This window comes from Symphalangus syndactylus, chromosome 5, assembly GCF_028878055.3.
Source record: "Symphalangus syndactylus isolate Jambi chromosome 5, NHGRI_mSymSyn1-v2.1_pri, whole genome shotgun sequence".
In the NCBI taxonomy this organism is placed as follows: domain Eukaryota; kingdom Metazoa; phylum Chordata; class Mammalia; order Primates; family Hylobatidae; genus Symphalangus; species Symphalangus syndactylus.
The window spans coordinates 84,902,730-84,926,763 of NC_072427.2; the positions used below are offsets into that span (position 1 = coordinate 84,902,730).

The following is a 24,034-nucleotide window of genomic DNA, read 5'->3' on the forward strand; positions in this document are numbered from 1 at the left end:
ATCTCACTGCATATTCTAAAATGATACTGTTTTTCGTTTTTAGTTTGTTAAGATGGTGAAATATACTTATTAATTTTAGACAAAATGATGCTCTGAAAGTGCTCAAAGCTTACATTTGCTTTTCAGTCACCCACCACAGTAGACTGCTAATTAATGCTAAATGTTTGGTCAACTGAAATCTCCAAGTCTTTATTGAACACCCACCACGTGCTTCAAACAGAACTTTAGTGAACTCATCATGAACATGTGTCCCATGGGACCCTGTGTGGAATATTAATTAGCCCACTGTCTAGTCTCAAAATATATAATCTACTGGACATAAACATGCAAAAAACTTAATGTTACAATATTCAAATCCTGGTTCAAGGCAACAAGAGCAGCTGGATCATAAAGCACCAACAATTCTATCAATGGACAGCAATGCAGACCCCTGGCTGAGGTGGGGGAAGAGCAGGCCTTCCGGCCAGGACATGAGGACTGGCCAAGGGAGACAGGTGACTCAGGCACACGTGTTTACGCTCCATCTTTCCCAAATTTCCACTGAAATGAGTGAAGAAATCAGGAAAACAAACCACTGGAAAGTGCAGATGCAGGGCCCTCCACAAGCTCCCATGTGATGGCATGGGCAGCGGGTTCTAGAGGCCCCTCTCCTGCCCTTCCTGAAAAGCAGTGTGCCATGGAGGCAGTGGGTGAGGGAGATGCTGGGGAGACGTGGCTGCAGAGGCTGGCCCCAGCCACACAGGGTGCCACACGGGACCAGAGGCCACCAAGCCCCCTTTCAGCACCCCATAAGGCTGGGGGGCCCAGAACTGGTGTAAGGCATAGCCCAAGTGAACTTTCATCCAGCTCAGGGTCAGAACAACCTTAAAGGGGATCCCGGTGAAAAATGAGGGCACGCAGCAGAAAATGTCCACACATGCACGCTGGGAAGAAGACAAGACCAGCACTGACTTCTCCTTCAGGAAGCAACAAATAGAAAGAAAGAAACACAGAAGCCATAAAAAAATCTCTGCCGCATGAAGAAAAACACAACACAGCAGAAGGTAGAAGAATGCATGTTCAGAAATATGTACAAAAAGAAACAGGTGATTTTAGTCAATGGCCCGCTATGTGCTTTCAGAGACAAGAAGGAAAAGAAAAACTCAATGAAACAAGAGATTAAAAATTGTAAAACGATAGTCTAAAAAAGGGAAATATGAATAAAAAATTATATTTGGCTTCAAAATAGCTTTAGATAAAGTCTAGAGGAACTGTAATCATGAGAAGAAATGATAAAAATTTCATTTACTTTCCATATTCTTAATCTTCTGTTTGCTTATTTGACTTCAGGGGAGAGGAGGCGCCCCTTCGGCGGAGTCTGGGTGTGCTGTCTAGATGGACACAAGGAGGAGGGCGGCGGGGTCGCCCTCGATTATTCACCATGTCCAACACGAGGCCACCACCTGCCAACCTCCCTGCGTTCACCATGTCCTGTGGTGGTGAGCACTACCATCCCCAAGGTCCACTGTGCACCTTAGGGCTAAAACAAAACCTCCTGCAGGCTAAACAATGTCCAGAAAAGTTCTTCCATTTTGTCTTCCCACGGACTAAATAATAAAGTGTATTTTTCCTAACAAGAGATGCAATTTCTGCTGGGCTGAATCACAGAGCTGCTGTACTGTTAAGCTTTCGCTGAAATACGTCATGTCACATTTCTATCGATTGTGAAACGAGCGGCCCATTTTCTCTCCCTGAATATCACACACTAGTTACACTACAGAGGCCTGCCTACAAGAGATGGCCAGCCAGGGTGAAGACCTGGCAAGGCAGAAATGCAGGACTTTAGGACCCCAGAGAGAACCTGCAACCATGGGTGGGGCAGAGGCACGCTGGCCTGTATGCCAACCCAGACTTTCAGAGAAGGCACCTCAAAGGTCCAGACACCAGTTCTCTCCTCTGTAGGGGGAACGCAAGATCTGCCTGGATAGGTGGTTCTAAGAATTAAACTGAACAAAGCACCGTAGGGGCCGCCCATTCGAAGATCCCTTTCATTTCAGAGAGGCAGGTGCTCCAGCCGCATGCACAGGCGATGTGCCCACAGTCCCAGCACAGGCAGCAGGCAGCCCTGAGTGAGCACCCACGTCTTCTAATGGTGAGCACACACTGTCACCTGCACTCAGGGACAGGTTTGGGAGGGCGAGTTTCTACCCTGAGGAATAGGTCGTCCAACACTCCCTCAACTGTAGAAACCTGTGTCCACTCAATTCAAATCACAGAATAACCATGAGAGAGCACTGTGGGAAAACACACACATCTCATGCCACCCACACTGCCTTGTGGGGCCCTGGAACTGAGCTGGGCCTTAGCCAATGCCCAGTGAATGCAAGAAGACATGGATTCAGTGGAGAAACAAATGAAAGAGGGGCAGAGGCTGAGCTAAGTCAGCACAGGCAATGCAGTCTGCAGCCGGTGCCACACAAAGCCTTTAACCCTACTTCTGGTAACAATCCCCAAACAGCCCTGAACAGAGAAGCAGAGGCACTGTCCTCCTGGAACACCTGACACGTGCTCACCTCCTGCCATCGGTCGTCATGTCCTGATTGCGCCTTGGAGCTCTGGCATCCCCGAGTCAGACGGAACAGGCAGAGGTGCCTGTCGTGGAGACGAGGGAACGACAGCATAGCAGGCCAGGGGTGCCTGGCTCCCTGCTCACAGGGCAGGCACAGCACGTCCTCAGCCAGGCCTCCAACTGCAGACGGTGCCCTGGGAAAGCCTGCTGCCGCCATGGGGAGGGCGAAGCACACCAGTGCAATGGGGTAAAAGTAGCAGGAGGCAGAGCCATCAGCTTCATGCAATGTGTGCACTCAAGTGAAGTGTTCTGAGTCGTCGTCAATGTTTCCTCTGCTCAACAAATTTAAATCTCCACAACTCAGAAAGGAAAAGCTGTGCTGCTGTACTGCACTAAATCAAGTTGAATTACCAGGAAGCTATCACACAAGAATGTGGTAATGATATACTGGAAAATGTGAATATATCTCTCCTCAAATGCATCTGCTTTGACACCCCTAAGACACCATGATGGTGTCCCACAGTCTGATGCTCAGTAACAAGAATTCTGCCAGTGATTTCCACTGAGCAACAGAAATGCCTTCAGGAATTTACTGTAAGCAAAACCAAAGCCAAGTATAACACAATATAACAGACGTGAGAGTCTCACAGTGCTGGAAACCTTCATCTTGTCCAAGTGCTTTCGCTGAGAAACGTGAGGGTGGCTCATTGCCACCCACGCACGGAGCATCAGCAAAGGCCCACGCAGGGCTAGGCCTCAGCAGGCACCACGGCGGCTGCACACAGAGGCGCCCCACAGCCCAGGCTCTCCCCGCCAAAGGGTGAGAAGGCAACTGCCCCACAGTGTGTGCCCCAGTGCAGCTGGGAGGGAAGCAGCCAGCCACCTGCAGGACAGAAGCTGGTGCATCATGGCAGCAAGGACACTGGCACCATGGCCTTTGGCCAACGTGGGTATCTGCACTGGTCCTAAAACTACAGGCATCCTTCTCAAACAATCAAGCAAAAAACAAACCTGCTAGAGCTCACTAAACACCAGCAGTATCTGTGCCCTTGCTCACACTGCCTGCCCCTCTGACAGCCCTCCCTCTGCCTGCTCAGGACCAGCATAGGCCCCCTCCTCCCTGACAGCCTGTCAGTGCCCTCTAGGGCACCACCTGCAGGGGCCTGGGGCCTGACATGAGCACCGGAGCAGGAGCAGGGACCCTGCCATGGCCTCCCGACTGACCAGCACAGAGCTGCCTCACCACGAAGGGCTGTCCTACCCTGGGCAAGTCCTTTTACCTCCCCATGCCCCATTTCTTAAAATGGGGATAAAAAAGTGCCACCTCAAGAAGGCAAAACAGTGCAGTGCAGCTGCTGTGGAAAACAGTCTGGTGGTTCCTCAATCAGTTAACACAGAGTCTCTACATGTCCCCCAGGTCCACCCCTAAGGAACTGAAAAGAGGTGTCAAACAAAAACTTGTAAAAGAATGTTCATGGCGGTACTATTCACAATAGTCGAAAGGCAGGAAAAAACCAATGTCACTAACCAATAAGTGGATGTGGTATATTCATACGACAGAACATGATTCAGCCATAAAAAGGAATGAAATTCTGACACATGCTAGACGACGCAGATAAACCTCAAAAACAGGATACAAGTGAAAGAAGCCAGACACTGTGTGGTTCCATTTATATTAGATACCCAGCATGGGCAAATCTGTAGACAGAAATTAGACTAGTGGCTGCCAGGGGCTGGGGAAAGGGGGGATTGGGAGGGACTGCTTAATAGGCACAGGGCTTTACTTTGGGGGGGATGAGAATGTTCTGGAAGTAGGCAGACGTGGTGGCTGCATAGCATGCAGACTGTGCTCAATGCCACTCAGTTATACACTTGAAAATGGCACAGTTTATGTTATGTGAATTATGCCTCAACTAAAAGGGGGGAGGGGAGTGACCCCTCACAGAGCTGCTGTCAGGGTCAAAACTGAGTACCGTGTTAGTGAGTGAGTGTGTGTGTGAAAGTGGACATGTTTCTAGTCAGTGTCTGACACACAGTAATGATACCACTCTTGTTGTTGTTGTTGATTATGTTGGCTTTCTCATTTGTTTTTTTTCTTTTTTTAAAGAAAGAAAGAAAAAGCTCTAAATAATCCACAAGTTAACTGGCTATGAAGCCCTAAGGGAGAAAGGAGACTCTCAGGATAGGCAGAGTCCTGGCAGCTACACCTTTCCCTGTTGAGAGGAAATCGGCGTCTTCCCTCCAGCCTTTTCAATGACCAATGAGTGACGGGGACATCTGTGGGCATCTGCTCGGGCCTGTGCTCACGCAGGCCAACTGCGGGCTGCTTTCCCAAAAGTGTAACCGTGAGGTAAAAAGTGCTTTCATCTGCTCAGCTGCCATAACAGAACACCACAGACTGGGGGCTTCCACAGAAGCTGGAAATGGAGATGAGGGTGCTGGCTGGGTTGGAATCTGGTGCCGGTGCTCTTCCTCATTTTTGCAGATGGCTGCCTCCCTGCTGTGTCCTCACATGGGTGCAGAGAGAGACAGCTCTGGCATCCCTTCCTCCTCTTACAAGGCCATAGTCCTGTCAAATTCGGGCCCGCCCTTATGACCTCAGTAACCTTAATCACCTCCCAAGGGCCCCAACTCCAAAAGCAGTCACACTAGGGGTTTGGGCTTCAACACGTGAACTTGGGGGCACAATCTGGTCCATAGCTGGTGGTATCTGAGGAAGAGAAAGTCATGTGAGGCACAGCAACACATCAAAGGCGTGGCCAGCCACTCCAGCGGCCCGTCTGCAGGGCAGCGGCTCACTAAGGACGGCTGGTCAATGCCGCTGCTCCCTACATCCTCAGCCTGGGACTGTGAAGCCGTGGATGACGATGTTGTATGGACCCACGTCAGTCTCACAGGAGACAAGACCATGGGAGAAAATGCTGCTTTAAATATGCCAACATTTCCACATTTAAAAGGCACAGTAGCCCACATCCAACATCACTGACCATTAACGTTACTGCACTCATCCTTCCAGGCTCCAGGAGACTTCTGAAGGCGTCCACTTGAATACATTATTTTTCAGCACAATTATGAGACTGAACAAAATCTGAGCCCTCCTCGTTCTCAGGAACATGAAGGAAGCGCATCGCCAGTGCTTACTCAGGAGGAATGATTTGTTTCTGTATTTTCTTATCAGCATCATCCACAGTTACTCCAGAGAACAGTCGTCTCCAAGGAAGTCCCCATAGCCCTAAACTGAAGCCGATGTCTGGACATGAGGGGCCTCTTAGGGACCAGCCAGGAGGCAGGAGCCAGGAGACAAGACCCCGACCCCTCAGGAAGGCAGACAACGGAAGAGCCGCACTGGCAAATCCTCCCAGGACCAGCATGGCACCGTCCTCGGTGCCCTCACCAGTCTCAGGAGCCCCACGGGGAGGGGCAGCGCACACCCTGGGGTCTAGCAGGCCCAGCCCACCGGGAGAGCACATTTGCAGCTCCTCACTGCAGCTGCTGACTTGGTGTGACTGAGGGGTTTTCTCTATTTGAGCTGTCCTCCTATTTAACTTGTTGTTTCTACCAACTTCACTTCAGGACCATAATTTTTATGAAACAAAAAGTCTGATTACCTCACCTGTTTTCATCTGGCCAATGCCCGCCCCAACCTGATGATGCAGATGGTGCTCTGCGAAAGGTTTCCCAGGCCCCAGCCTGGCCACCCTCTCCTCTCACCACAGACATCCTGGCACCCCTGGAGGGTCACCCTGGTGCCCAGTCACCCAAGTCCGCAGGGATATCTGCTCATGCCTCTCTGTCTACCCCTACCTTCCCCTAAAGGGCACCATCCCCAACTCAGCAGTTGCCCTCTGACCCTGCACCATGCCGTTTCAGGCACACCCATGCCCTCTGCACACACACCAGCAGGTGTCCATTCTATGGGCTGTACACATGGACAGCAGCGAGTCCACGTCTCGCCACGGGCTGGCCCAGGCCCCATGGCCCACCCAAGGCCTCCACCACTGATCCTTCCTGTCCAGCTCCAAGGCTCTGTAGCCAAACTCCCAGACCTCCTCCCTTCCAAGAGCAAAGCATCTCTGGCATAGCCCCCGCCCGTTCCCAGGAAGCGCACATCTGTCTCCATGCTTATAATTATCACTTAGCAAACACACAGACGATGGCACCACTCTTTCCCTTGCCAGAATGTGGTAAATGGAAAACTAACATTATAAAGCTATTTTTTACATTCTGTGATTTGTTTTAAATTAAAAGCTTGAAAACATTCTTGAGCTGGCTGACTCCATGTACCCCAGGTGTACTCCTAAGCACATCTGCCTGCCCACCTTCCAGAAAACTGCAGCAAAAGCTTTTCTGCAAGCCCCCTGCCTTCAGCCTGCAGCTGAAGTTTCTGAGAGAGGCTCCATGGTGGGCAGCAGGATTAACGGAAGTGGTCAGAAATAGGGTCAGAACATGCAGCACCCCTCACTTGACGTGTTAACTAATACACAGCCAGCTTGTTTTGCTATAGCACAATTGTTGAATTCAAGAAACTCTGTATTACTGGCTGGGCACGGTGGCTCATGCCTGTAATCCCAGCACTTTGGGAGGCCGAGGCGGGTAGACTGCCTGAGGTCGGGAGTTCGAGACCAGCCTGGCCAACATGGAGAAACCCCATTTCTACTAAAAATACATAATTAGCTGGGCATGGTGGCACATGCCTGTAACCCCAGCTACTTGGGAGGCTGAGGCAGGAGAATCGCTAGAACCCGGGAGGTGGAGGTTTTAGTGAGCTGAGATTGCGCCATTGCACTCCAGCCCAGGCAACAAGAGTGAAACTTCATCTCAAAAACAAAAAAAAAAAAGAAAAAGAAAAAAAAAGAAAGATAAACTTTCTATTACAAAAGCAATTACCTCACTAAGAACAAATGGGAGGAGCTAGACAGCTTCACTCACAAATAATAAAGCTATTTTTTTTCTGCAGATGTTTCAACAGGAAAAGCCATGTATGATATTCAAAACACTGTATTATTAGAAGCTCAATTAATTGTTTAATGCAGACAAAAATCAAGGCTAACTAAAAGCAGATCAAACGACCCAGTGATCAACCTAGAGGTTCCCACGGCCAAGGGCAAACAGAGGGAGTGCTATGAAGCAGCCTCCAGGGAGAGAGAGGAAAGGGGCCTGCCTGAGAATTTGCTCTGTGTGGGCAGTGACCACGTGCAACCAGCGACACTCACCAGGGCACTGATGAAACCAACCGCCAGCGAGCAACACGGGAGACCCGCGGGGAGAGTGCGGCTCTGGCTCTGCCACCTCCCTGCTCCCGGACCACACTGGTGGGGGCAGGCAGACGATCCTGATGCTCCACCACGGCTGCATCTCGTTTGGGGGTGCCCTCTGCTATTCTTATCCTACAGGCGTTCAACCCCAAAAAAACTTTTCAGTGAACTTTGCCTCTTCCTGTTTCTCCTGAGGATGCTCCTCTACACCGAGTTTAGGAGAAGAGAGTGAGAGGAGCAACAATGAAAGGCAAAGGGAACAAATCCATCCGCGGGCAGCCCCTTCGTACCTTCTCCACTGCACCTTGAGCCCTATAGCTGAGAAGCCGAGTCTTGAGACTGTGCCAGCACCACACGCAGAGCCTGCTGTGCGGTCAGAGCACAGCGTGAGCGGAATGAATGCTGAATAAATAATTATCATCCTACACATCTTCTAAGCCAGAAATAGAGAAATGTTACAGCCCTCAATGGTGGGAACTGCAAAACCTCAGCCCTGCAAAGCATGCCTCATGTAGGGGCAGCGCCACTGCTGCTTGTGCGGCTCAACTGACTGAACGGAAAGCCAGAGGGGGCACCTCTGGAGAGTCGCTGAGCACTGCTGCTCCGGTGACCAAACATCCGGCCTTCTAAGAGGTATGTGTCAACCTCAATCCTAAGCAAGCAGCAAGGAAGATGTGGATGCGTACTGTCCCTTTAAGTTAAATTACCTAGAGAAAACCTATCCTAAAAGAAAAGGCAATGAAAGTAACCACAAAAGTGATGAGACAGAAAAGCCACGGCTCACATGACCCCCTGGAAGGGTTGCTGCTAGCCTTACCTACAAGGCGAACGTGGAAAATCCGAGAAGTCCTCAATGAGAGTGACGTGGTTTGAGAAAATGCCCACAAATTGTTGGATACATCTCTCTTAAAAAGGCAGAGCACAGGCCGGGCGTGGTAGCTCACTCTTGTAATCCCGGCAGTTTGGGAGGCTGGGGCAGGTAGATCACTTGAGGTCAGGAGCTGGAGACCAGCCTGGCCAACACTGAGAAACCCTGCCTCTACTAAAAATAATAAAATACAAAAAAGTTAGCCGGGTGTGGTGGTGGGCGCCTGTAATCCCAGCTACTCAGGAGAATCGCCTAAACCCAGGAGGCAGAAGTTGCAAGGTTGAGCCAAGATCATGCCACTGCACTCCAGCCTGGGTGACAGAGTGAGACTCTGTCTCAAAAAAAAAAAAAAAAAAAGAAAAGAAAAGAAAAAGGTGAAGCACAATTACCCTCCCTTAAGAGAGGACTGACTTGGTAACGCACATGGAAAGAACATAGTGTGGCAGAAGAGACAGGGTGTAACACCCGAGACTGGGACATGCCGGCCCCATGACCCCTCCTTGCTCTCTCTCTCTCTCTCTCTCTCTCTCCAATCGCCTGCTCAGGAAAAGTGAATGGCAATCCCACAGACATGCACGCAGCCCTGTGGGGAGGCCACAAGGTGCTGGGCTGAGGCCTCCTGCCCTTGCCCTGCGAGATCACCCTGGAAGTGGGCTGTCCAGCTGGTGTGCAGCCTCAAGAGAGACCCCAAGCCAGACCCACCCATGAAAGGTACCCCTGAATTCTGGACTCATAAAATCTCTTAGATAATACATATTTGTTGTTTTAATCCACTCAGTTTTGCATTGGTTACACAGCAATAGAAAATAAAGAAAGGCGGCAGATGAAATTGACGGAGAAACAATTGCAAAGAAAACAGAATACACAATGCGTGAGCCTGTGTTAGGAATGACAATGCATTCCACGGAGGAGTCGCACAGAGACAGACCAGTTACAAGATGCTATCAGGATAACGGGAGCTGTGCTGGGCAGCTGGGCCTTCCGACATCCTCCCTGGTTGCGGTGGCAGTGGTGGTATCTGCTCCAGGTCAAGACTGGCAGAGAGGAGAAGGGAGGGCCAGCGCCTCAGGCAGTCACTGCACCCTCAAGGCCCAGGACACTCAGGTCCACAGGACAAGCATCCCGCGGCTCAGCTACTGTCCTCCCAGAGACCAACCACACCCACAGAAAGGCCAAGAGGCATTCTGGAAACACAAACCTCACTGACTAACAAAGAAACAGTATTTGAGGAAAGCCAATGTGATGAAAGAGAGACGCCAGACTGGAAGGAGGGACGGTCATCTGAGAACATACAAAGCAAGTGGCAAGCGCTAGTTTACACGTCCAAGGTGACCATCACATGCTCTGTCCAGGCAAGAGAGGCAAGTAGACACCCTGAGAAGGAAAAATGTTGTCAAAATAAAAACCTAATATGTGAACCTAGGAGTAAAATGGACACAGCTTGCGAGCAAAGAGACAGCGACAAGATGAAACCGAGGCACTCTCCAGAATGCAAGTGAGGGAAAAAGAGACGGTAACAAAGATCCAAAGAGGTCCAGAAGGAATGACCATGGAGTGGAAAGAAAGAAAACAGCATTCAAAAAGGCGACAGAATAAAATTCCCCGGGCTGACGAAATAAGTCTTCAGAGTGAAAGGACCCAAGGAACGATGTCCTGCTTAAGTTCAGAAAATCCAGGGCTGAGGAGAGAGCCCTCAACGTGGCAACACTGTGTGCTAAAAGACAGTGGAGTTCTGATGGGCAGCTCTTTCCACGCAACTTTTTTTTTTTTTTTTTTTTTTTTGAGATGGAGTCTTGCTCTCTGGAGTGCAATGGCGCAATCTCAGCTCACGGAAACCTCCGCCTCCCAGGTTCAAGCAATTCTCCTGCCTCAGCCTCCTGAGTAACTGGGATTACAGGCACCCACCACCATGCCAGGCTAATTTTTATATTTTTAGTAGAGACAGGGTTTCACCATGTTGGCCAGGCTGGTCTCGAACTCCTGACCTCAAGTGATCCGCCCCACCTCGGCCTCCCAAAGTGCTGGGATTACAGGCATGAGCCACCACGCCCGGCCTCAATGGAACTTTTAAATCATCTAGCCCACCAATATTTTAGACATTTCCAATATATTGGATTTATTTACTATTTTATGTTGTGTTTTCTACTTTTCTCATCTTTCTGTGTTCAAGTATCCTCTCTTGCCTTCTTTAGGATTTTTCTCCCCATTATACATTTTTTTCTTTTTACTCTAAACTTAATTACATAACTTATCAAAGCCTAATGTCCCCACACTCCACCCACGCAATCCCAGGACCTTAAAACTCTTTAATCCCATTCCCTTCCCGCTGACATGACCTTGGAGTCAATTATTTTAGTTCTGCCATTTGTGGTTTAGCCCAGGAGACACCTGCCTCAAGCCTGTTCAATTCACTCACATGCATACAACTTTGTTTATAATCCCTTCTTAGAGCTTGGACTTTCCATAGAAGACAACCTTCTCTCCTCCTGAAATAGGTCCTTTAGAAATGCCTTTAGTAGCCAGGCATAGTGGTGCATGCCTGTAGTCCAGGTGCTCAGGAGGCTGAGGCAGGAGAGTGGACTGAGCCCAGGAGTTCGAGGCTGTGGTGCACTGTGATCATGCCTGTGAGTAGCCACTGAACTCCAGTCTGGGCAACGTGGTGAGACCCTGTCTCTAGAAAAACAGAAATGCTTTTAATAAAGTCCTATAGGGATCAAATTACCTCCACTTGTGTTTGTATAAAAATGTATTTATTTTTCTATCATACCTGAAAGATATATTAAGTATATCACTTAGTGCAAAAGTAATTGCGGGTTAATGGCAAAAACTGCAGTTACTTTTGCACCAACCTAATAGAATGTCAGTTCTTTTCTCTCAGCATGTTAGATATTATCCAGCTATCTTCTCCTTTCCACTGGTGCCAGTAAGAAGCCATGTCAGCCTTAATGTTGCTTCTTTGAAGGCAATGTCTTTTCTCTCTGTTAAGATCTTGTACTTGTCTTTGGTGTTCCAGAGTTTCACCATGATATGTCTAAATATAGACTTCATTTCACCAGGCTGGTATTTGTTAGAGTTCTTGAAACTGTAGATTGGTGGCTTTCACGCACCCTAGAAAACTGTTAACCATTATTCCAAATGTTACTTTTACTCCATTGTCCCCACTTCTCTTCCTGGAAAACCAGTGAATTATATGTTATAACTTGCCCATGTCTCACCATGTCTGAAATCTTCTCTTGAATAGTTTATATCTCTTTGTCCCTCTGGGCTGCATTCTGTCTGTCTACTGTGGATTACAGTAAAAACCACAGAAGGAAGGTGAATATGAAAATAAATGATGAGAAGTACAGAGTAAGAACGTCTGACATAATGTAACTGAGGTTTCCAAAGAAGAGAAAAATAATGCGGCAGAGATGATATTTGACAAGATAAAAAACATGGAATATTAGCAGAAGCTGTTCTGGATGATATCAAACAAAGACTCAGATCCACACAGAAAAAAATCTTATAACAATTAAAGAAACTGAATTCACAGTTTAAAAACCCTCCAACAACAACAACAAAAAACTCCAGGCCCAAATTGCTTTAATGGCAAATTCTAATAAACAATTAAGAAAGATAAAACGACTTCACACAAACTCCTGAAAACAGAAAAGGAGGAAATCCTTCCCAATTCATTTTATGAGGTCAAATTTATCTTAACAGCAGACCTATACAAAGCCACTTCAAGGAAAGAAAACTACAAACCCAAATCCCCTATGAATATAGATGCACAAATTCTTAACAAAATCCCTTTACTGTAACACATCGTAACTTAGTAGGATTTAACTTGGAAACCTTCGTTCAACAATCAAAATTCAAAGTAATTTGCCATTATATAGATTAAAAATGAAAAACCATACATTTTTTAATTGATGTAGATAAAATATGTAACAAAATTCAACTAGCATTCATGATAAAAATTTTCAGCAAATTCCTTAACCTGATAAAAAGCTATCATCATACTTAAGGTGAGAAACCAGATGCTTCCCCCAAGAGCAGAAACAAGACAAAGGTGTCCATTCTCACCATCTTTAATCAACATCCCACCGGGGATCCCAGTAAGTACTATAAGAGAAGTAAAAGAAATAAAGAGCCTGTGGGTTAGAATCTGTAAAAAAAATAATTAGAGCTACAAAACAAGTTTAGTAAGATTGCAAGATACGAGATCAATATATAAAAATGAGTTATATTTATTATATACACTAGCCAAGAAAAACCCAAAATAAAATAAACAATTACATTTATAATAGCATGGAAAAGCAAAAAATACTTAGGAATAAGTTCAACAAAGATGCAAGACTTGCACTGTGAAAACTGTAAAACATGTTGAAAGAAATCACAGAGGGGCTAAATAAACATAAAGCCATCTCATGTTCCTGACTGAAAGACTTCATATTGTTGTCATGGCAATACTCCCCAAATGTATCTACAGATTCAAGGCAATCACTGTCAGATCTGCCATTATTTATTGAAATGGCAAGCTGATCCTAAAATTCACATGGAACGCAACAATGACAAAAAAAATAGTCAAAATTTCGGAAAAGAAGAACTAAGTTAGAAGACTCACCCTTGTCAATTTCAAAACCTATAAATCTCCAGGATCCAAAACGTAGTACTGACTTAAGAATATACATAGACTAGCCAGGCATGGTGGCTCATGCCACTTTGGGAGGCCAAAGCGGGCAGATTGCCTGAACTCACGAGTTCGAGACCACCCTGGGCAACATGGTGAAACCCCGTCTCTACTAAAATACAAAAAATTAGCTGGGCATGGTGGTGCACGCCTGTAATCCCAGCTACTCGGGAGGCTGAGAGGCACAAGAATCAGTTGAGCCCTGGAGGTGGAGGTTGCAGTGAGCTGAGATCGCACCACTGCACCTCAGCTTGGGCTACAGAGTGAGACTCTGTCTCAAAAAAAAAAAAAAAAAAAAGAATATATATAAACCAATGGGTTAGAATTGAGAATCCAGAAATAAACCCTCCCACCTATGGTTAAATGATTTCTGACTAGAATACTTAAGACCATTCCACAGGAAAATAATCGTCTTTTTAAATATGGAGTGCTGTGACTACTGAATATCCCCATGCAAAAGAATGACTCTGGACCCCAACTTCATACCACAGACAAAAATTAATTGAAAATGGGCCAAAGACCTAAATGTAAGAGCTAAGACTACAAACTTCTTAGAGGGAAACACCAGTGTACATCTCCATAACCTCAGATAAGCCAGTAGGTTCTTAGCTATGACCTTAACTGCACACAACCAAAGAAAAAATAGGTAAAGTGAACTTCACTGCAATTAAAAACTTTTGTTTGTCAAAAGGTACTACCAAGAAAATGAAAAGACAACCTACTAAAGGAAACATATAGTAATCTTATCTCTGAAAAGTGTCTAGTATCCAGAATATATATTTTTTAAAAACCTACAACTCAACAATAAAAAGAACAAACAATTTAAAAGTAGGCAAAAAACTTGAATAGACATTTTTCCAAAGAAGATATACAAATGGCCAATAAGCACAAGAAAAGATGTTCCACATCACTAGTTACTTGGGAAATGCTAATCAATACCACAGTGCGATAGTCCTTCAGGCCCACTTGGATAGCTGTACCATGAAGAAATAGAAGATGGGTGTTGACAAGGATGTGTGGAAACTGGAATGCTCACACATGTAGGTGGGAATGTCGAATGGTATAGCATCTGTGAAAAACCCCTTGGCATCTTCTCAAAAAGGTAAACATACAGTTAAGATATGACACTACAATTCTACTTCTACATGTAAACTCAAGCTAAGTTAAAATATATGTCCATATAAAAAACTTGTACAGGAATGTTTGCAGAAGCATTATTCATAATAGCCAAAAAGTGTAAACAAACTAAATACCCAAAAAGTATAAACGAACTAAATACCCATCAACTATAATGGATAAACAAAATGTGGTCCAACCATACAATGGAATATTATTCAGCCATAAAAAGGAATAAAGTACTAATACATACCATAACATGGATAAACTTTGAAAATATGCTGAGTGAAAGAAATCAGACATCAAAAGCCACATGTTGTATGATTCCATTAATACAAAACTTCAGAGTAGGCAAATCCATAGGAACAGAAAGGAGGAAGGAGGAGTGGGGAGTGACTGTTCCTGGGGTTGTTTTACGGGTGGTGATAGTGATAATGGCTGCACACACTAGTGAATATACTAAAAACCACTGAAGTCTATGGTGTGTGAATTATATCTTAATACAAACAAGAGAAAATGGAAATAAAAGTTTTAAAAACATGCAAATTCTCCCCAAATTGTTCTGCAGATCCAACACTATCTCAATCAAAATCTCAGTGGTCTTTTTTTGTAGAAAATTTATATTTTAGAATCAAAGCAAAGGACTTTATAGGAAAAACAATTTTGAAAAAGACCTACATTAGAGGACTCACTGTACCTGATTTCAAGACTTATTATAAAGCTACAGTAAACAGAACACTTTGGTGCCAGTGAGAAGACAGGAATGGAGTGCAGTGAACTGGAATACAGAGTCCAGACAGATGCCAGCACAGATGGCTGCCTGGTGAAAGAGCAAAGATGACCAATGAAGAAAATAACAGATCTCTGAACAAACAATGCTCAAAGAAATGTACATCCCTGGGGGAAAGTGAACCTCAACTCTAATCTTGCACTATATATTTTTAAACTGGCTCAACATGGGTGGGGGATGGGGAATAGATCAGAGACCTAATTAAAAGACCTAAGACTATATAATTTCTAGGAGAAAACAGGAGATAATCTTTGAGATCTTAGGAATGTGCAGAATTCTTAGGACACAGGAAATACAAACCATAAAAGACAAAAAATTACAAATTTTACTTTACCGAGATTAAACACTTCCGTTTCTTTAAAGACACTAAGAAAATAAAAATTCAAGGCATACTTTAGGAGAAAACATTTGAAAAATACATATCTGATAAATGACTAGTATTCATAGTATATAACAAACCCTCACAAATCAACAATAAGAAAACAAACAATATAAAATGTTTTAATTTTTTTTTTTTTTTTTGAGACGGAGTCTCGCTCTGTCACCCAGGCTGGAGTGCAGTGGCTCGATCTCGGCTCACTGCAAGCTCTGCCTCCCAGGTTCACGCCATTCTCCTGCCTCAGCCTCTCCGAGTAGCTGGGACTACAGGCGCCCGCCACCACGCCCGGCTAATTTTTTTTGTATTTTTAGTAGAGACGGGGTTTCACCGTGGTCTCGATCTCCTGACCTCGTGATCCGCCTGCCTCGGCCTCCCAAAGTGCTGGGATTACAAGCGTGAGCCACCGCGCCCGGCCAAATGTTTTAATTTTAATGGGCAAAACGTATGAACAGACACTTTGCCACAGAAGACATACAGATGGCAAAAAGCATGGGAGGAAGGTTCTGTATCACATGTCACCAGGAAAATGCAAATTAAAACTATAATGTGATACCATTACATGCCCACTAGAAAGGAGAAAATTTTAAAAGCTGACAACACCGAATGCTGCCCATTTATTTCACAAGCAACAGGAACTCTCACGCACTGCTTGTGGGAATGTACACTGACTGGTGCAGCAACTTGGGACAATGTGTTCGTTGGGAGTTTCTTACAAAATTAAACACACACTTACCATGTGATCTAGAAAAGCCCACTCCTAGGTATTTACCTATGAAAAATGAAAACATACATCCACATAAAGACCGATACAAGAAAGTTCATAGCAGATTTATTCATAATCTCTAAAACTGTAAATTTCCAAATTTCTATCAATAGGTGAATGGATGTACAAATTGTGGCATATTTATCAAAAATTACTCAGCAACAATATGAATGCATCTCAGAAGTATCATGGGCAAGGGATAAAGCAGAGTCAAAATGTCACATGCTGTATGATTCCACATTCTGAGAAAGGCAGAGCTGCAGTTAAACAGATCAGCGACTGTCAGGGGCTTCAGAAGGGTCATGAGGGAACTTTGAGCTGATGAAAATATTCTATATATAATATGATTGTGTTGATAGCTAATATCTGCATATATTTGTCGAAACTCGTAAAACTGTATCCTTAAAAGGGTGAATTTTCTACTATATAAATTATATCTCAATATACTTGATGTTAAAAAAGATACCAAGAACAATCCCAAGCAAGATAAATACAAGAAATCTACACCTAAATACATCACGGTAAAACTGTAAAACACCAGAGACATAGGGAAGATCTTAAAAGTAACCAGAATTTTAAAAGAAATTCCTTGAACTGAGTATTATTTAAATTGAAAGATGGCTTCTCAACAGCAATGGAAGCCAAAGACAGTAGAATAAAATCTCTTCCATGCTCTAAGAAAATAATCTTCCACCCAGAACTTCAACCCAGAGGAGCAGGAGCTAGTATTAGTTTCTCTGTTACTAGATTTTCAACCTCTCTACTAAACTCTAATGTGGGATACACAGGCAATTAGCATTTAAGTCTTTATGTGGCCGTGAGAAGATACAAGGTGTCATGCTAAATTTAAAACACTAATATTTTCTAGCTGTTTTCTAGCTTTATCAACAGGAAATATTTTTTAAATGCTGCTGAAAATCTGAGATAATTTCTGGTGGTCACAAATAGACACACCAGCAGATTTGGGTAGGTTAGCAGGCCTAATTTAAATAACCAAAGCAAAAGAAACGAGCCACTAAGATTAATCACCAAAATAAAAAAAACTGTACTGGCAAAGATACAACAAATACGTCAATACCTTAGATTTCCAGGACATAATTTAAAAGTTTTCTTGGTTTTTCAGCATTAATTTTTTACTGGGTACTTGAACTATTCTTATCATAACCATTTTCACTATGATAATATTATATATAGGTTGAACAAAGACTCATCACTACTCCTAAACTTGTAGTCCGAGCTTTTTCTATGCCACATGCCAATATTTTTCCATTAAAATTTAATTTTGGAAAGCAGTCTTGGGTAAAACAATTTCAGAATGACTTAATAAGCAAAATACATTTTACCTATTAAAAATTAAAAATAAAATACAGGTTTCGAAAAAAAGAAGGTAGAAGGTTTCAGTTAAAAATAGTTTTTTACCCACATTCTCACCACGATGCATTTTAGAAGAGACATTATCTGTGGTACAAGTGGAAACAAATAGTAACGAATGTGGTGAGATATGAGTAAATCTAAACAGGCACCAGTGTATAAAATGATGGAGAAAGCTGCACAATATTAAAAATACAACAGTTGAGAATGAAAATGCCATTCAAGTCAGGAGAGAATAATCAGAGGTGAGCACTGTGAGACTCCTGCATTCTCTGAAATGTGGACAGAGTACTAATTAATTCTGGACCTTGATAAATTAAGCATACATATAAGACAAACACAAAAATAAGAGAAACCTAAATTACATAGTGAATGAGAAAACTGATGAGGAAAACAGTCATCTGTCAATCAAAAGAAGGGAAGAAAGAAAAAATAAGAAAGTTGAGCTAAATAGAAAGTCCAAAATAAGATGGTAGAATGGAGTCCAAATTATAGTAATTAAAATAAATGAAAGTAAAGTAAATGTTCTAGTCTTTAAAAGGCAAAGATTGTCAGGGAGGATAAAACAAAAATCCATTACATCCCATTTTAAAAGATTCACTAAAACACTCAGATACAGAGATACTGAAAAAAGGGGAAAGAAAAATATATACTAGGCAAATACATCAGACAAAATTTGCTTTAAAGCAAAAAGCATTATCAGGATAGACTACATTACATAAAGATTAAAAGGTTCAATTTATTAGCAAGATACTACAACAATCCTAAACTTACATAGACCTAAGAGCAGAAATGAACAGAAATGTAAGAAAATAGGCAAATCTATTAATCCAATCATACCAGCATATTTGAACACAACTGTCATAGTGACTGATGTATCAGTTGGAGAAACATCTTTTTTTTTTTTTTTTTTTTTTTTTTTTTTTTTTTGGAGACGGTCTTGCTCTGTCACCCAGGCTGTCATGCAGTGGTATAATCATAACTCACTACAGCCTCGACCTCCTGGGCTCAAGGATCCTCTTGAGTAGCTAGGACTACAGGTGCACACCACCATGCTCAGCTAATTTTTTTTTTTTTTTTTTAATTTTTGGAGAGACGGGGTTGCCATGTTGCCTAGGTTTGTCTCGAACTCCTGGCCTCAAGCAACCCTCTCATCTTCAGCCTCCCAAAATGCTGAGATTACAGGACGATGCCACAGAGAAAAATATCTATGAGGACAGAAAAGACAAGATTATTAAGCTTCACTTAATGGCCATACACAGAAAGCGTACACTCAAAATTGTAGAATAGATTCCACTGTCAGATACACAGGACATTTATAATACTTGACCATGTGTGAGCCGTCCTTTGACTGCAAACACAGAGATCACCTGGTCCACAATGCAGTGAACTTAGAAACTAAAATACTTAAAATTATTTATATATAAATATAAATGTATATTTTTACATGATTTTTAAAGCTCTGTGCATTTGGAATTGAGAAATACTTCTAAATAATTCATAAGCCAAAAAGGAGTCACAGTAGAAACAAGATAACATTTATAAGTTAAGGATAATAAAAGTACTTATATACCTAAATCTATGCACTGCAACAAGCTGTACTTTGAGGGAAATGTACAACTTTAAATGCTTATCTATATTTTTAAAAAGCTGAATATCAATGAGCAAACATCCAATATAAATTTGAAAAAGAACAGAAACATAAACTGGAAAAAAAAAGGAAGAAATAAAAGCATAAATTAATGAAATGGAAAAATAAACATCCCATAGAAAAAAATCAACAATTGAAAAATTCATTAAAATAAACTAATAAAAATTAAACTACACAAGTACTAGAATAAAACATGAGTAATTTCCTCTTTAATCTGGGTGTAGAAAAAGGCTTTCTAATTGTGAATTAAAAATCTAGATAAAAGACAGATAAATTTGACTATAAAAATAAAAAAATCTTTGGCATAGCAAAATGACATGAGAAAATATGGCAGAAATACTAAATGGAAAAAAATATTTGCAGCATATTCCACAAGAAAAGAAATAATACCTCTAAGATACCAATAAATAAATAAATGTTTAAATTGAGGGGACAAAAAAAGACCAAAAACCCTACAGAAAAATGTACAAAATACATGAAAAGAGACATAAAAATGTCCTTAAACATATGAAAAGGTGTTCTACTTCACTCACAAGAAGAGAAATGCAAATTAAAACTACACTGAGCTACACTGTTCAGGCATCACTTTAGCAAAAAGTCATGAGCTGAAGAACAGACCCCATGGTGTGGCTGTGGTGGTCATGGAGGGCGGTGGCCACCCCTTGAAGGGGATTTGCAACTGTCTAACTGTAGGAGGAGCGCTGAGCACTGCCACTGAACCCAGCAATCACCCCGCTAAGGCCTTTCCGGGAGATACAGTCACACACAAATACAAATGCACAAGGCTATTCACCACTGCACTGTGTGTAACTGCAAAATATCATAAACTACATCATCATCCCACCATCATGAAACCCAGACGAGGACGCAGCACTGGGCAGCAGAGGAAGCAAAAGGAAGAATGAGGACGATCACTCCACCCTGGTACAGAGCGACTCCAGGGATGCTGTTTAACAGAAAACACAAAGTACAAAAAGGGAGATGTAGATGGTGGCATGGCACTGTGAATGTAATTAATGCCACTGAATTATACACTTAAAAACAGCTTAAATAGCAAATGTAATGTTATATATGTTTACAATAAAAATAGTAAAAAGAGAACATATGTAGCAAGATACATTAAGTATATTTTAGGTGAGAAAGAAGAACGAAGAGAAACAGAAAACATACATATGGAGGGCTAATTGTAAAAATGCGTTTGCCTAGAGGTATGCCAGCAAACGTTTAACGAACAGCTCCTGGGGTGGGAGGCAGGACCCGGCCTGTAGTGTTTGCCAGTTTCCTTCCATGTGCAAACCCTCCCACTGTGGGCGATTTCCAACCTACCGTATGATGTCACTAAACACAGAGCTGGGAAGAGATGTGCAGAAGTGGCTCCAGGAGCTGGTGAGAGACCACCTTAGAACATCACTGTCATGTACAAGGGGTGGGGATAACAGGAAGAGAAAAGACATTGTGGGACTTGTCTGTTTTATACATGCACATATATGCACGTATATGTGCATATATATACACACACACACACTTACGTGCATGTATGCTTACACAGAGGTGTGTATGTGTACATGCACATATTTCCCAGCTCTGACCCCTAACAGGGTTAGAAGCAAAGACACCCGACAGCAATAAGCCTACCTTGTACCCCGATACTGTTCCTTGGTAACATTTTCACACTACAAAAACTAGAGCCCTTCAAACATCTGGTGGACTCCAGGCCTGGGTAGGTTAGGTACAAGATGGGTCTGAAACATTATATGGAAAAGTTAGGAAACTTTCTTTAAATGAGGCAGAGGGTAGCAGGAAGAGAAAGGAAGGTGGGAACGAAAGAGGGAAGGAGCTGTGAATCGGCCTGGTGGGCTCCCACTGATCAAATCTAGGAGAATTTGAGCACAAAATCCTCAAGGACAGTGATGAATGAGACGCTAGGACAGCGGTGAATTAAGACACAGGAGTCCAGGAAGAAGGGGGGTGGGTCTGCTCCCAGCAGGTGGCCAAGTCTCCAGGGGAGCGGCACAAGCACCACTTACAGCCATCACGGTAAAGACGGGTCAAGGCAGAAACCAACCACGGCTAAGTCCTGGGGAAACGTCACAAGATGCAGGATTTCCGCATGGTCTTCCAGGGGCTTCCTGCAGATGGTTTATTAGTCGTGAGTGGTAACCAAAGTCAGGAGAAGCCAAACAGCTCTGCACTGAGTCAGCAACCTCACATCCCAAGGTGGGGGCAGAGGGTTGCTCCGCACCTGGCAAGGTGAGGCCCTGAGGAAGCACAATCCCACGCAGGCAGGCACCAGCCATGAGTGCCCAAGTGAATCCTATCACAGGAGTCCCTGGACACGCCCCAAAGGAGGAAACATCTACTTATTAAAAGAGACTGTTCTTCAAAACATCAATATCATGAAAGTGACAGAAAGGCTGTGGAAAATGTTGCTGATTGACAGAGATGACAGACACACAACAAGTAGGTGCAACACCTGATCCAAGACCACATCCTGTGCTGGAGGGAAAATAATATAAAAGACATTACTGCGGGGACTGGAAATACTGGGGTACAGCATCTAGATGGGTTTTCTAAGCTGATAATGGTGCTGTGGTGATGAGGGGACACCCCTATTCCCAGGAAACAGCACCTCTCCATCCTCTGAATCACTCTCTTGACTCCTCAGGGACCAATGTCTAGCAGCATCCACGTGCTCTCTGTCTCTTAATTTTCAAAGTTTCTCTACTAACCCATTTTCAGGCTTTAAACATAACCAAGTAGCTCATACTAAAGATGCAACCCAAACACCTCCCTTCTAGACCCCAAGTTTTCAGAGTCAAACATTTTCCACAGCCATCTTCACCCCTCCCTCTCCCTGACTCTTCAAGCTGGCTCAATCTGGCCTCCTCTGCACCTTCTCAAAGTGACTCAGGACCTCCTGACCATCCCTGTGCCAAGTCCAATGCCATCTTTCAGCCCTCATCTTCTGTGTTTTCCTCCCTTCTCAAGCTGGAACAAAGAAAAGACGCAGTGTGACTGAAGGGCGCTCACACAGGCACTCTCATGAAATGCTGGTGAACATGTAAAACATCCGTGACTCTGGATGGTAATTTGACCATGAGTACTTGAGATCTGAACTTCTTACAATCTAATAGCAATAAAGTGAAGGAGAGAAGGTTCTGAAAACGGGGAACTATGGGCTGGATTCTGCTCCAATGCTGACTCATCTTTAGTCTCTGTTTCTTCACTGATAAAAAGGGTTAATCAAAAACCTTGGAGAATTACAGGAATTAAGTGAGGAACTTTTGCAGGAACATAGTAATGATTATGGAGACCATCTTCTCATAGGTCATATGTTTGTTCCTAGAAAGACACTGGTGGTTCTTGCCCTCTTTGTAAAAGCTGAAGCAACCTTCCCCCAAGGGTCGGGGCAGGAACAGGTCAGGAGACCCAGTCTCACAGATGGAAAAGCAGCGCAGAGAGGGAAGGAACCTAGCTGAGGTCACGTGGTGATCTGAGAGAGGAGCCGGAAGCAGAACACAGTCTCTGGATTCTCAGGCTAGTCCTCCTCCACCGGCCCAGCTGGGTCCCTACCGGACACTTCTCTTCCTGTGACTTGTGCTCAGACTCTGCCAGCTTAACACAAGGGAACGATGACAACAGATCACCACTGTGCTCCTAACACCTGCCCCCAACTGCAACCAGCCCTGCTGGATGTGGCCAGAGGCACAAGCTCAGCAAAGAAGGTACACGTGGATGCAGCCGTGTTCAGAGGAGTCCCATCTTGGGTTTGCTGCAAGGGCAGAGGCTGGGAAACAGGTGGGTAAAGTCAAACCCATTTACTCACTACCAGGGTGAACAAAGCTACAGGGCTATCAGCCTGTACCTCAGAAGAGCAAAATGGCCAGAGCACTTGGAGCAAAGCTCACACCCACACCAAAAGCCTCAGCCTAGCTCAGTGCTTCCGGAGTCTATCACTGACTGCCCTTCATCACCAAAGACAGGGTGGCCTCTGTGACACAATTCACACAGGGCCTATGGCACAAAGGCATGAACAATACACAGAATGAAGTAAGCTGTCAAGTGTCACTGCAGATCTAGAGGAAGACAACGGAGGCCTGGGTGGAGCAGGAGACTGGGATGGACCCAGCTCACCATGCACGCTGATGAGCAAGAGTAGACAGGCTGCATCTCCAACGAATGGATGGTGCATTTGTAAAAGAAAAGCACACAGAAATGCTGACTCCCCCCTGTCTAAATGTGCACACAGAGGAAATTCTTCTCCACCTGACATGCCATCCCCGGCCACCACGGACCAGCAACAACAGCTCTCCAGATCCATCACTGTCTCTGCACGCAGGGCCGCCAGACAGCCTGGCAGCACGGCACGGAGGAGGGATGAGTCATCACGAAAAATGATCATCCCTCCATGCCAGGCTGCAATCTGATCTCAGCCTCCGGGAGGGCAGCACTCTCCAAATCCCTGTGAGAGGGAAAAAAGCAAAGCAGAGAAGGTCCGGAAGGAACGCTACCTAGCCAAGGAGAAAACTCAGAGGAGGGAGGAAAGAAGGACACCAGTGCCATGAGACCTCTGCTGGGCCCATGGCAGTCTGTCCTCCCTCGACAGGTGTGCTACACCATT

At 44.2% G+C, this 24,034-nt stretch overlaps 1 protein-coding gene across 42 annotated transcripts in view; it reads right to left on the reverse strand.

Annotated features, from left to right (window-relative positions):
• PCBP3 (poly(rC) binding protein 3) overlaps nt 1-24,034 on the reverse strand; it is a 286,767-nt gene that overhangs the window by 159,441 nt on the left and 103,292 nt on the right. For 5 of the 42 annotated variants that reach the window (XM_055279975.2, XM_063640436.1, XM_055279974.2 and 2 more), the window contains one exon: nt 16,362-16,397. The exons of the other annotated variants lie outside the window; for them this stretch is intronic. The gene's annotated coding sequence lies outside the window, so the exon portion shown is untranslated. The remainder of the gene's footprint in view (nt 1-16,361; nt 16,398-24,034) is intronic. 42 annotated transcript variants of the gene reach the window in all.